The 14399-nt window shown below is 38.0% G+C and overlaps 1 pseudogene; it reads right to left on the bottom strand.

The window, feature by feature from the left end:
- Nucleotides 1-7399: 7399 nt before the first annotated feature.
- Nucleotides 7400-13654, bottom strand: LOC124974485 (protein unc-13 homolog C-like; annotated as a pseudogene).
- Nucleotides 13655-14399: the final 745 nt, after the last annotated feature.

Here is a 14399-nt window from a genome sequence, read left to right as displayed (position 1 = left end):
ACTATAAGCACAAAGGATTTGGAGATGAGAACCAAGTGAACTGAAGAGATACTAAGAATAATGTTATTGTTAATAGTTTTACAAAATATTCCAGAATTTTTCTTTAGCTACATAATTTCTATCATGACTGCAAGAAATAATGGGGAGATCTTTGGTGAGCAACGAAAATTACTGACATGTATTCAACTTGCAGAAAACATGAGTGACCTTAGAAATTCTTGCTCCTATCCCATTTCTTCCAAGGGGTAGCTAATTAAAAATATGCATGTTTTACTTTTCAGTTTTACTTTTACAGGAACATGGTGTACCTGTAATGGCATTCCTTAAATCATAGCCTCTACGACCAAGTATAAAAAGTGAGACAAGTACAAACTGGTTTGATGTATCTCGACATAAAAGTGGAGTACAATATTAGATTATTAAACAAAAACGACTCTGTTGCAATACACAAAGAACACCCAATGTTGGTGAAACCTGAAGTCAGAAAGAGAAGATTGTAAAAACTGAAAATATGAGAGGACATACTGAGGAGGAGAACTGGATCTAAATTATATCCAAAATTCAAAATCCATTCTTGTCCTTTTTTTATTATTATTATTGTATACAAATGGGATACATGTTGTTTCTCTATTTGTACATGGAGTCAAGGCATACCATTTGTGTAATCATACGTTTACATAGGGCAATGATGTTTGATTCATTATTTTTTCCCTTCCCCCCACCCATCCCACCCCTCTTTTCACTCTATACAGTCCTTCTTTCTTTCATTCTTAACACACTCCTTATCCCTAAACCTAAACATAACCCTAAACCTAAGGCTAACCCCTCACACCCCCCATTATATGTCCTCATCCACTCATCAGCGAGATCATTCGTCCTTTAGTTTTTTGAGATTGGCTTATCTCACTTAGCATGATATTCTCCAATTTTATTCATTTGCCTGCAAATGCCATAATTTTATCATTCTTCATTGTGGAGTAATATTCCATTGTATATATATGCCACAGGTTCTTTATCCATTCATCAACTGAAGGGCATCTAGTTTGGTTCCACAATCTGGCTATGGTGAATTGAGCAGCAATGAACATTGATGTGGCTGTATCTCTGTAGTATGCTGATTTTAAGTCCTTTGGGTATAGGCCAAGGAGTAGGATAGCTGGGTCAAATGGTGTTTCCATTCCAAGCTTTCTTAGGAATCTCCATACTGCTTTCCAGAGTGGCTGCACTAATTTGCAACCCCACCAGCAATGTATGAGTGTTCCTTTTTCACCACATCCTCACCAACACTAATCGCCATTCTAATTGGGGTGAGATGAAATCTTAGGGTAGTTTTGGTTTGCATTTCCCTTATTACTAGGGATGTTGAACATTTTTTCATATATCTGTTGATTGCTTGTACATCTTGTTCTGTGAAGTGCATGTTCATTTCCTTAGTCCATTTGTTGATTGGATTATTTTTATTCTTGGTGTACAGTTTTTTGAGTTCTTTATAGATTCTGGAAATTAGCGCTCTATCTGATGTATGGTTGGCAAAGATATTCTCCCACTCTGTAGGCTCTCTCTTCATATTGCTGATAGTTTCCTTTGCTGAGAGAAAGCTTTTTAGTTTGAATCTATCCCAGTTGTTGATTATTGCTTTTATTTCTTGTGCTATGGGAGTCCTGTTAAGGAAGTCTGATCCTAAGCCAACAAGTTGAAGATTTGGACCTACTTTTTCTTCTACAAGATGCAGGGTCTCTGGTCTGATTCCTAGGTCCTTGATCCATTTTGAGCTGAGTTTTGTGTAGGGTGAGAGATAGGGGTTTAATTTCATTCTGTTGCATATGGTTTTCCAGTTTTCAGAGCACCATTCGTTGAAGAGGCTATCTTTTCTCCATTGCATATTGTTGGACCTGTTCTCTAGTACGAGAAAATTGTATTTATTTGGGTTTGTGTCCATGTCCTCTATTCTGTACCACTGATCTACCTGTCTATTTTGGTACCAATACAATGCCTTTTTTGTTACTATTGCTTTGTAGTAGAGTTGAAGATCTGGTATTGCAATATCCCCTGCTTCGCTCTTGCTACTGAGGATTGCTTTAGCTATTCTAGGTTTTTTATTCTTCCAAATGAATTTCATAATTGCTTGCTCTATTTCTGCAAGGTACATCATTGGGATTTTAATTGGAATTGCATTGAATATGTATAGCACTTTAGGTAGTATAGCCATTTTGACAATATTAATTCTGCCTATCCAGGAACATGGGAGATCTTTCCATCTTCTAAGGTTTTCTTTAATTTCTTTCTTTAGTGTTCTGTAGTTCTCATTGTAGAGGTCCTTCACCTCTTTTGTGAGATTGATTCCCAAGTATTTTATTTTTTTCAATGCTATTGTAAATGGGGTAGTTTTCCTAATTTCTCTTTCTGAAGATTCATCACTTATGTATAAAAATGCATTGGATTTATGAGCATTGATCTTGTAACCTGCTACTTTACTGAATTCACTTATGAGTTCTAAAAGATTTCTGGTGGAATTTCCAGGTTCCTCTAAATATATAATCATGTCATCAGTGAACAGGGATAGTTTGAGTTCTTCTTTTCCAATTCGTATCCCTTTAATTTCTTTGGTTTGTCTAATTGCTCTGGCTAGAGTCTCAAGGACGATGTTGAATAGAAGTGGTGAAAGAGGTCATCCCTGCCTTGTTCCAGTTTTTAGGGGGAATGCTTTCAGTTTTTCACCATTTAGAATGATACTGGCCATGGGCTTAGCGTAGATGGTCTTCATAATGTTAAGGAATGTTCCCGCTACCCCAATTTTTTCTAGTGTTTTCAGCATGAAGGGATGCTGTATTTTATCAAATGCTTTTTCTGCATCTATTGAAGTAATCATGTGATCCTTAACTTTAAGTCTGTTGATATGGTGAATGACATTTATTGATTTCCGAATGTTGAACCAACCTTGCATCCCTGGGATAAAGCCCACTTGATAGTGGTGCACTATCTTTTTAATATGTTTTTGAATGCGATTTGCTAAAATATTGTTGAGAATTTTTGCATCGATGTTCATTAAGGATATTGGTCTGAAATTTTCTTTCCTCGATGTGTCCCTGTCTGGTTTAGGTATCAGGGTGATATTGGCTTCATAGAACGAGTTTGGGAGGGTTCCCTCCTCTTCTCTTTCATGGAATTCTTTGAGGAGTATTGGAATGAGCTCTTATTTAAAGGTTTTGTAGAACTCGGTTGAGAACCCATCTGGTCTTGGACTTTACTTTGTTGGTAGGCTTTTGATGACCTCTTCTATTTCATTGCTTGAAATTGATTTATTTAAGTTCTGTATGTGTGCCTCGTTCAGTTTAGGTGATTCATATGTCTGTAGAAACTTGTTGATGTCTTCGAGGTTTTCTGTTTTTTTGGAGTATAGATTTTCAAAATAGCTTCCAATTATGTTTTGTATTTCACTCGTGTCTGTTGTGATATTTCCTTGTTCATTCCGAATTTTAGTAATTTGAGTTTTCTCCCTCTTTCTCTTTGTTAGTGTGTCTAAGGGTTTATCAATTTTGCTTATTTTTTCAAAGAACCAACTATTTATTTTGTTAATTTTTCCAATTGTTTCTTTTGTTTAAATTTCATTGATTTTGGCTCTGATTTGAACTATTTCTACTACTACTATTTCTTATGCTACTTTTGGTATTGGTCTGCTCTTCTTTTTCTAGGGCTTTGAGCTGTAGTGTTAAGTCGTTTATTTGTTGATTTCTACTTCTTTTGTTGAATGCGCCCCATGATATAAATCTTCCTCTAAGTACTGCTTTCATAGTGTCCCAGAGATTTTTATATGATGTATGTATCTTTGTTCTCGTTTACTTCTAAGAATTTTTTTATTTCCCTCCTGATGTCTTCTGTTATCCATTCATCATATAATAGTGTATTATTTAATCTCCAGGTATTGGAGAAGTTTCTGTTTTTTATTCTGTCATTTATTTCTAATTTCAATCCATTATGATCTGATAGAGTACAAGGTAGTATCTCTATCTTCTTGTATTTGCTAACAGTAGCTTTGTGGCATAAAATATGGTCTATTTTAGAGAAGGATCCATGTGCTGCTGAGAAGAAGGTGTATTCGTTCTTTGTTGGATAGTATATTCTATATATGTCTGTTAACTCTAAATTGTTGATTGTGTTATTGAGAAATATGGTTTCTTATTTAATTTTCGTTTGGAGGATCTATCCATTGGTGAGGGAGGTATGTTAAAATCGCCTAGTATTATTGTGTTCTGGTCTATTTGATTTCTGGAATTGAGAAGGATTTTTTTGATGTATGTGGGTGAGCCAATGTTCAGGGCATACATATTTATGATTGTTATCTCTTGATGATATATGCTTCCCTTAAGCACTATGTAATGTCCTTCTTTATCCCTTCTGACTAGCATTAGCTTGAAGTCCACATAATCTGAAATGAGTATGGATACTCCAGCTTTTTTGCTGTGTCCATGTGCATGGTATGTTTTTTCCCATCCTTTCACCTTTAGTCTATGGGTATCTCTTTCTATGATATGAGTCTCTTGCAGGCAGCATGTTTTTGAATTTTTCTTTTTAATCCAATCTGCCAGTCTATGTCTTTTGATTGATGAGTTCAGGCCATTAACATTCAGGGTTATTATTGTGATATGATTTGTATTCCCAGTCATTTGACTCATATTTGTTTTTGACATGATTTGATTTCTCCTTTATTTGGCTATTCCTTTAGGCTAGTTCTTCCTGTTGCTGATTTGCATCATTGTTTTTCATCTCTTCCTCATGGAACATTTTGCTGAGAATATTCTGTAATGCTGGTTTTCTTTTTGTAAATTCCTTTAGCTTTTGTTTATCATGGAAGGATCTTATTTCATCATCAAATTTGAAGGTAAGTTTTGCTGGGTATAAGATTCTTGGTTGGCATCCGTTTTCTTTCAGGGCTTGGTAAATGTTGTTCCAGGCTCTTCTAGCTTTTAGGGTCTGGATTGAAAAATCTGCTGATATTCTTATTGGTTTCCCTCTGAATGTAATTTGATTCTTTTCTCTCGCGGCCTTTAAAGTTCTGTCTTTATTTTGTATGTTAGGTATTTTCATAATAATGTGCCTTTGTGTGGGTCTGTTGTAATTTTGTATATTTGGAGTCTTATAAGCCTCTTGTACTTGGTTTTCCATTTCATTCTTCAGATTTGGGAAATTTTCTGATATTATTTCATTGAATAGATTGTTCATTCCTTTGGTTTGTTTCTCTAAGCCTTCCTCAATCCCAATAATTCTTAAATTTGGCCTTTTCATGATATCCCATAATTCTTGTAGATTTGGTTCATGATTTCTTACCATCTTCTTTGTTTGGCCAACTTTGTTTTCAAGATTAAATAATTTGTCTTCAATGTCTGAGGTTCTGTCTTCCACGTGTTCTATCCTATTGGTTATGCTTTCTATGGAGTTTTTAACTTGGTTTATTGTTTCCTTCATTTCAAGGATTTCAGTTTGTTTTTTTTTTCAGTATCTCTATCTCTTTATTCAAATGATCTCTTGCTTCCCATATTTGTCTTTTAACTGTTGATTGGTGTGATCCTTTAATGCCTGCATTTGTTCTTTCATCTCCTCCTTCAATGCCTACATTTGCTCTTTCATCTCTTCATTTACTTCCCTGATTGTTTTAATTATGTACATTCTGAACTCCCTTTCTGGCTGTGCTGTCGTTGGGTTTTATTGATGTAGTATCTAGGTTTGTTTGGGACATTTTCTTCCCTTGTTTTCTCATATTGTTCAGCTGTCAGTGGGACCCTGATATATTGCAGATTTTCTCTATTGGCTTATAGTGTCCCGGTAGATTTTCAGTGTATCACCTCCTAGTCTTCAGTAGCCTGAAGTCTTGGAGGAACTTGATAATGCAGTGCTTCCGAAGAAAGTGCCCCTAGCCCCCTACTGGTTCCCGGTTTGGAGCTGGCTCTGTGTGGAGAGGCTCTCACTGGGGGCCTGCATCGTGCAACTGGCCGTGTGGGAGAAGCCCACCGCCGGAGTGAGGAAGGCTACCTGGGGAAGACACTAGCTGCCCTGCCCTGCTCTGATAAGCCACTCCTAACTGTGCCTGCTGCCCAGGCCAAGTTTCGCCCAGTGGGGGAGACTCACCCTGTGACTCTATTTTTGTCCAAGTCTCTCAATGCCTCCCCTTCCTGAGTCCTGGGTTCTGGAGTGACTGGAGATGCAGTCACCCTCTAGGCCACCATCTTGGATCTCCCCGTGGAAAGAGCCTGCAGCCGGAGTGGGCAGAGCCGCCTGGAGAATTCTCTGGCTGCCCTGCCCTGATCCCAGAGACTGCTTGCGGATCGAAGCTCTCCGTTGGCTCGGGGACTTGTGGCTGGCTCTATGTAGAAAGACTCCCACTGGACGGTCTGCTCCGAGAAACTAGCCTTGAAAGGCGCCTCCCACCGCAGGGGTCCGGGCTGCTTGGGGAAGTCTCTGGCTGCCCTGTCCTGGTCCCTGAAGATGCCTGTGGGCCAGAGCATGCCGCACTTGCACTGGGACTTGGAGCTTGTTCTGATCAGAAAGGCTCTCACTAGGGGGCCTTTTCTGAGAACCTGGAGAAGCTGGCTGTGTGGGAGGGACCCACCACCAGAGTGTGCAGGGCTGCTTGTGGAAGACTCTAGCTACCCTGCCCTGCTCTGATAAGCTACCTCTATCTGGGCCTGCCACCCAGGCCGAGCTTTACCCAGTGGGCAGACTCACCCATGGCTCTATTTTAGTCCGAGTCTCTCGATGCCTCCCCTCCTTAACTCCTGGGTTCTGGAGCAACTGGAGATGCAGTCACCCTCTAGTCCACTATCTTGGATCACCCTGTGGAAAGAGCCTGCAGCTGGAGTGGGCAGAGCCACCTGGAGAAGTCTCTGTCTGCCCTCCCTGATCCCAGAGGCTGCTTGTGGATCGAAGCTCTCCATTGGTTCAGGGACTTGTGACTGGCTCTATGTAGAAAGGCTCTCACTGGGCGGTCTGCTCCAAGAAGCTAGCCTTGAAAGGCACCTCCCACTGCAGGGGGCAGGGCTTCTTGGGGAAGTCTCTGGCTGCTCTGTCCTGGTCCCTGAAGTCGCTTGCAGTCTGGTCACTCCTCATTTTCTTGACAACTGATGCCACACTTGGTTAATATGAAATGGGGTTTGTGTCACGCTGAAGAATCATACCCCAATGAGTAGGGTTAAATTTGGAGCCCTTTTTATATGAACTACTTGAATTATGTTTTTACTTTAGATTATCAAACCCAACTTGCTGGGAGAGCTAGTTGCATGAAACCCAATCCTTCTCAAAAAAGACATGCAAATTCATCACAAGTACACTCTTCATCCATGTAAACAGAACATGCTCTAAGCAGCAACACTCAATGGCAAAACACTATTAATTCATAACGTAGCATTTAAACATGAGTACCTCCAGCCAGGATCTTCTCTTCCAACTCTGCCATTTGTTTCTTATAGGCCCTTAAAGCTGCCTCTTTGAAAGAAGGATGGATTCTTTTTGGTATTGTGATTTCCACCAGTTGATCAGGGATATTTTGTTTTTCATCTTCCCTTATTTCCATTTCAGATGCTGGGTCATGTAAGGGTTCCAGTTCTCCTTCACTAACCACATCATCTGCCTGCCCATCATAACCCTCATCTTGTGGGGTTTCATAGGGTGTTTCGTATGAAGGATGATCATATTCCTGCATTTGTTCATCTATTTCAGTAACACTAGTCCTGTTTTCTAGCTTTGCAAGGACTTGTTCCATGACTTCGACACATCTGTTTAATTATCAGTCACTGGTTCACTGTAGTCCTCCTCATCCTCTGCTTTGTAGTAGTAGGGCTCTGTGTAGACATCAGAGTGAAGGGTGGTACTAGATTCATTGGCAGTTGATTGAGATAACGTATGAAATCGTCCCATTAATGAAGAGCCACTGTCCTCATACACACTAAGACTCTGTGTGCTTTTGTTCCATACTACTTCCAAGGCTGATTTAGCTCTCTGGAGTGTAGACATAAATTTTGGGAAGCTGAAAGTCGTATAATAAAGGTCAATGCTTAATTGACTATGCCAAGATTTGGGTGGGGCATCCTCTGAATCATCACTTCATAGTTCACTTTGACCTCGATACATCATGGGCAACTGGCTTTGGTTTTGGTATAATTCATTAGAAGTAGTTTCCTGATACAAATCATATTGGTCGACCCACTGACCTTGTGGTTTATTATCTAGGCCAGCTCATGGAGAAGAGTTGCCATCCTGGGTTAAATCAAAGCTTTCAGAGTCATCTTGAAGGTCACTGTGACATTTTCCCAAGTCTTCTAGGTCTTTATTGAAGACATCCAGCTGTTGGTCAAATAAACTATTTGTGTCATAATCAAAAGCTTTCTGCGTGTATGAGTCTAAACCTAAATCGGCTCCTTGCTCTACTTGATTCCATTCCTTCCATGGAGAAAGATCCTCAGGGGAACAGAACTGAGAATAACTATAATGACTTTGTTCTCCAGATGGACACACCATGCTATTACAAATTCCACTGTCCACAGTTTCTGTGTTCTTAGTTTCACTCTGTACTTGGACACCTTGAGCACTCTCATTCAAATGCTGGTCCTGAGGACTGTCATACAAGGTAGTTACACCCTCCTGTTTTCTCTGCCAAAGCTCCTGGTCTGAAGATGATAAAAGGGAGCTCCCATTTGTTCTAATAAAATACTGATTTTCTGAAAACTCTTCCAAGTAAGACTGACACAATTTGGAAAAATCTGACTCAGAACAACTAAGTTTAGCAGTAAAAAATCACTCTGTGAATGCCAGAGAGGCATTGCATCTGCATATTGGGTTGTGGTTTGCTTTTCCAAGTTATTTGGTTCTGGCAATTGTGAGGGAATTTTATCATGATCTGGTTTATTTGGACTATGCTATTTACAGTTTTATTCTTAGGTCTGGCACTGTGTGATTTTGAGCTTGACTTGGATGTACTTCCTTTTGTTGGAAACTCTGGTTCAGAAAGCACAGCATAACTGTTTCTATTAAGGTCAGATTCTACCTCTCCATCACTATCATCAGGTGACTGCCAATTTTTCTTTTTGGTTTTGGGCCCTGGAGTAGATAACTTCATATCCATGCTCTCATATGTCTGGGAAGATGGAATTCCTTTCTCTTTTCTTTCTTTGATATCATAAGTCAGAATATCTGTTGAGATTCCAATGCCTGTTCCCTTGAGTTTATATGATTTTTTAAAGACAGAATCCTTTGCTGAGGGGTTTCAAAGTATACAAGTTCGGTCAAGGTTTTGCATTTGGGCAGTCCCATTGGTGTCCTATCCTTTGAGCAAATTCAATTTTAATAGCATTTGGTGCACCTGAGAAACCCATTTTATCTATTAGAATTTGTTACACCACACTTTCAATATATTCAAATCTTTCTTCAGGCACATTTAAAAATCTCAGACTTGGTTTGCTACCCATATGACCTGTTTAACATAATCATGGATGTCTCTGGTTTCCCCCCAAGACTGGACAAACCCTCTATGGAGCTGTTGGATTTCACTTTGCACTACCTCCACGCTGCTAGAGATCTCATCAATGGAGTGCTTGAGAGCATTGACATGCCCTCATAGTTCAGAAAGTTCTGTTTCAATCTGACTTATTCCCTGAAGTTCCTTAAAGATCATTTCCATGACATCATGTGTTTGGCTAATGCAGCCAGAGGAACTGAACCCTGGCTCTAGAGCATTTGTCTTTTGTTTTCAGGCAGTTCTGTCTAAAGATTTGCTTCTTATTCCCCAGACTTCTTCATCGTGCTCAACTCTGAATCTGAGGAGACACATTCTTGACTCTTTTTCCATTTTCTTAGCTTTCATAAAGCCCCAAGTTTTAAGCTATGCAGAGTGTACTCCCCATTAGAACTGCCCTCAGAGGGTGCAAGACTGCCGAGCTCTTCCTCTTGTGTGTAACTGGCGTGGTGTGTGCTGACTGTAACTGGTTTTCTGTACTACTTCTTAGTTCATTTAATGATTCTGAGTAAGAGCTCTCAACTGAAGATAGCTCTTGAAACAGATCCTCATTATCACTGTTAGTTACATTAATTTTATTTTGCAGACCATTGGCAATAACCACTCGGTAACTGAATGTTGGTGAGAAGGAAAAGTCTTTCTTTGAATCATCTTCTTCAGTAGATAAGTTGTGAGTGGATGAATGGATGAACACTTTGCAATCTTCTTTACAGTGCTTTTCAAGGTATTAAAAAATTTGGGCGGTTTGGTGTGGCCAGCAGTAAGAAAATCTTGATCCTTTTTTTGCTGATGATTCCCTTTTTTTTTTTTTTTTGGTTGTATTTCCAAGTTTTTTCTGCCCCAACAACGTAAATAAGGTATCAGAATGAAAATCGGTAAAACCAAGGCAAGCATCACTATTCAAATGTTCTGTGAATCACTGGAAATAGCAAGAAAGGCAACTGTGGCTCTGCCACCAGGTCAGTATCCAGTGAAAACCAGAAGCAAAGCTCCATTTGTGAAAGACATTCCTGTAGGAAGGGATTCCCAAATCATTCTCATTTTCACATGTCTTCCTGTACTGTTTGAAAAGAAAGGAATGTTAAAGTGAATATATAAATTCCATCTTAATTCATCCCACTTTCAAAATTTTTCAAAAGTATTTATAACACATAATGCATGAAAAAGTGCCGAGGGGTCAAGGGAATAATCTGAATTTAAATACAAATTTACTTAGAGATTTTTATTTCTTTTCCTAAATTGCTTATGGGTAGACATAACTGAAGCAGTAATAAAAGGCAATAAAGACTATTCTTAAAAATATTCTAATAGAATGACAATTCATAGCTAAAAAGAATTAAAAAATTCAAATGACAATGCAGATAGTCATATTAACTTTGTAATGTAAGTTCTACTTTATTTTCTTTACTAAAACTGTTTTTGCTCACAGAAACAGAGACTTAAATTTAAATATATTCTCCCTACTCCAGAGTTTTAATTAACAAATTTGTATTATTCATGTATGAAAGATTTTTTTCTTATACAAATAATCTCTTCTAGCTATTTAATCATTGGCAATCTCTTAAATAATGACTAAAGTAATCCAAATAAACATATTTCATATGATGGATAAATACCAAGAGAAAATAGATCTTATATAGCTACCAAACTCTTTAATGGAATATCATGACTTGGAAAATAACTCAGAGTTACATCAGATTAGGTATTGTAAAACTGGTAAAAATACATTAGCAAAATATACTTGAAACAACAGCTGCTACATGCAAATTTTAAAAATATGTGACTTGAGGCAGCAGAAACCAGCTAATCAACCAGTTCAAACTTGTCAGGATGGTTGAAAACCCATGCTGGGGGTTAGAGCCATGACAGGAGATGGAATACCAAATCACACATATAAAATAATTGTACTATGGATAAAATAAGCATACAGATAATCAAGAACTAGTCAACTAGAGTTAACTCTATAATTTGTTGTATTGAAATGCAAGTAACTGCACAACTACATAATCATTATAATGGCTACTTTCTTGAAGAAAATAAATTTATATTTTTTTACTGGTTTTATTGGTTTACTAGTACAGTGCCTTTCAGGTACTAGAGTTTTGTTGACTTGAACTGAAGATTTTATCACTGAAATGACTCCTGGAATAAAAGTAACAGTCAAAAGCCTTGCTGGTATTGAAATATGCATTTGGGTAGGTAAACCATCTGTCCAATTCACCAAAGCATAAATCATAAACTGCTAATTGTTGTAGGAGTCTACTGACCCTTTTTTATCAGTGCATAATAATTATACAGAATAGTGCATTTCATTGTGGCATATTTCTAAATGCACAAAACATAATTTCTTTATCACCTCCTTCCACTTGGAAATCTGCCAATTTCACTTCAATCAGGTTCTGCAGGGACTTGGAGAATACATGCTCTGGCCAAGATCCAAGCTTCTCAAGAGACAGGGGAGTGTAAATGAGAAAGGGAGGGGGGAAATGGGGGAGGGAAAGAGGCTGACAAAAGAAAAGCCTGTGTCTTTCTTCTTTCTTGGTTTTTAAGCTGTCAGAAGGTAATTTCTCTTCTCCAAAACAATTTGCTATTCATTCACAATTACAACCTAGGACCTGTTTTCTACTAATGCAAATGTCATGAAATTGACTCCCAAATTAAGTTCAAAGGGCATTTATTATATCCCATTTTAACTTCTGCTTCTAAAGAAAAGGTTTTGGAAAGTAAGACAGCCATGGTATAAATAAATTGTTTTAAAGACAATTTTGATAGGAAAGCATTCCACCAATCACTCAATCAAAAATCCTGGGTTTCCCACACCTAGAAGTATGGAGATTTCCTCAGAAAACATACTTGTTTTTTTGTTTAAATGAAAGTAACAATCCTATTAATGCCTCTGATATTTTCATGTCTATATTTCCTGACTTGCATTACTAATTTAATTATTGTTCTGGGCAATAATTGTTAGAAAAAGTTTGAGCAGGAAAGTTGAATCTGAGTTGAAGTCCTGCTGTAACAAACACAAATCCATGAGCACCTATCCACAATTGTATATATGTCTACATCCCAGTCACAGAATGACCTCCCTAAAGGCCTTAAATTTTCTCATGCCTCAGTAATTTTTATGTTCCCTCAACTAGAATATCATTCATATCCAGCCTTCCCTCTCTGTAAAAATTGTGTTTGAGTGCTAAAATCATTTGCCCAGGGCACACTTCACCCACCATCCAAACTGAGTTCTCCTTAGTCACATACTCCAAAGACCCTATTAATTGGTCAATATTCTTCTATATTACAATCCAATATCTGCCTCCCTCCACTGGACTATGTCCTCTTTAAGGTAAAATTATGTCATAACCAAACATCCCAAATTTTAAACATCAAAAATTCAGCACACTTAATAAGCACTCAAATTTTTATTGAAGAATTAGCACATTTCGTCCACTTGCTAAGTATTTCTCCCTCATTGCCCAAAATGAAACTCTGTTAAAAATTTGGTCATTTTCCTGAATTACTGATCACAATTAATGTTACCACAATCATCCACTTACCCAGGACACATCTTAGATTCCATAGGATCCATCCAGATCCACACTTGAGGGGACTGTGTCACATCTCATTACTGAAGCAATTATAAAGTTCATAGTTTCTTATCTGGACTGTTACTATTGTGTCTTAAATAGTCTTCCTAACACTAATTTGACCCTAGTCTCAAATACTAAATTTCTCTAAAATTAATATGTTAAAAAATACATTAACCCACCTACTTAAGACACTACCTTAGAAGTTCGTTTCCTGTCACTCCCAGAAGCACACCTGTCCCAGTGAGATTCAGGATAGCAGATCCCTGACTACCATATTTTTGTCTCAACAGTGTACCTTTTCCCATGATTTTTCTTCTTCCTCCAATTATTTTCCCCTTCCCCTTTCCATACACATATCACTGTGATGGATATCTATATAATACCTGTGCATCTTTGATTCAGCAATGGGACAACATTAGACCTCTTCAAATTTCAGTACTTCTGTGCTACCATAATATACTGAATGTACCTTGGTTAAAGTAACACCCACAAAAATTAGTCACATGAAATACTTTACCTGTGCCTCTGCCTTCCCAATCTGACTAAAGTCTTGATGAGTAGGGGCCATGTTTTACTTACCTTTAAATATTCATATTGTTTGATACATAATATACTCACAGTGTTTATAGAATAAATGAATTAGTGTAGAAACAAATAAATTAGTGCACAAATAGCAAATCCATGAATTAACAGGTAAACAATAAAGGTTCCAAAAAGCCTTAACTGGGCCTTAAGAAACCCAGAGTAGGAACTGTGAGCAGAAGGCAAGTAGCACAGATGCTCATGTTATGTCCATACATGGAGCAGCTTCTACTTTGGCCAAGAAATACCTATGATGGAGACTAACGGATGGGAAAATGTAAACAGAATGTAGAAAATTTTAAATTTGGCCAAAACAATCCTGAGTAGGAAGAGTGAAGCAGGAGGTATCACAATACCAGAATTTAAACTATACTACAGAGCAATAGTAATAAAAAAGGAATGGTATTGGCACCAAAAGAGACATGAAGACCAATGGTATAGAATAGAGTATACAGAGACAAACCCACATAAATAGTTACCTCATACTAGACAGAGGTGCCAGAAACATACAATGGAGAAAAACTAGTCAGCTCACAAATGATGCTGGAAAAACTGGAAATCCATATGTAGTAAAGCAAAATTAGACCCCTGTGTCTCACCCTGCTCAAAACTCAAAATGGATCAAATGCCTAGGAATTTTACCAGAGACCCTGCACCAAATAGAAGAAAATGTAGGTCCAAATCTTCATCATTGTAGGCTTACTGCTATACTTGTTAACAAGACCCCCAAA

Source organism: Sciurus carolinensis, unplaced genomic scaffold (genome assembly GCF_902686445.1).
Source record: "Sciurus carolinensis unplaced genomic scaffold, mSciCar1.2, whole genome shotgun sequence".
Taxonomy (NCBI): Eukaryota; Metazoa; Chordata; class Mammalia; order Rodentia; family Sciuridae; genus Sciurus; species Sciurus carolinensis.
The sequence above is the reverse complement of the archived record's forward strand: the minus strand, read 5'-3'. Positions and strand labels throughout refer to the sequence as shown.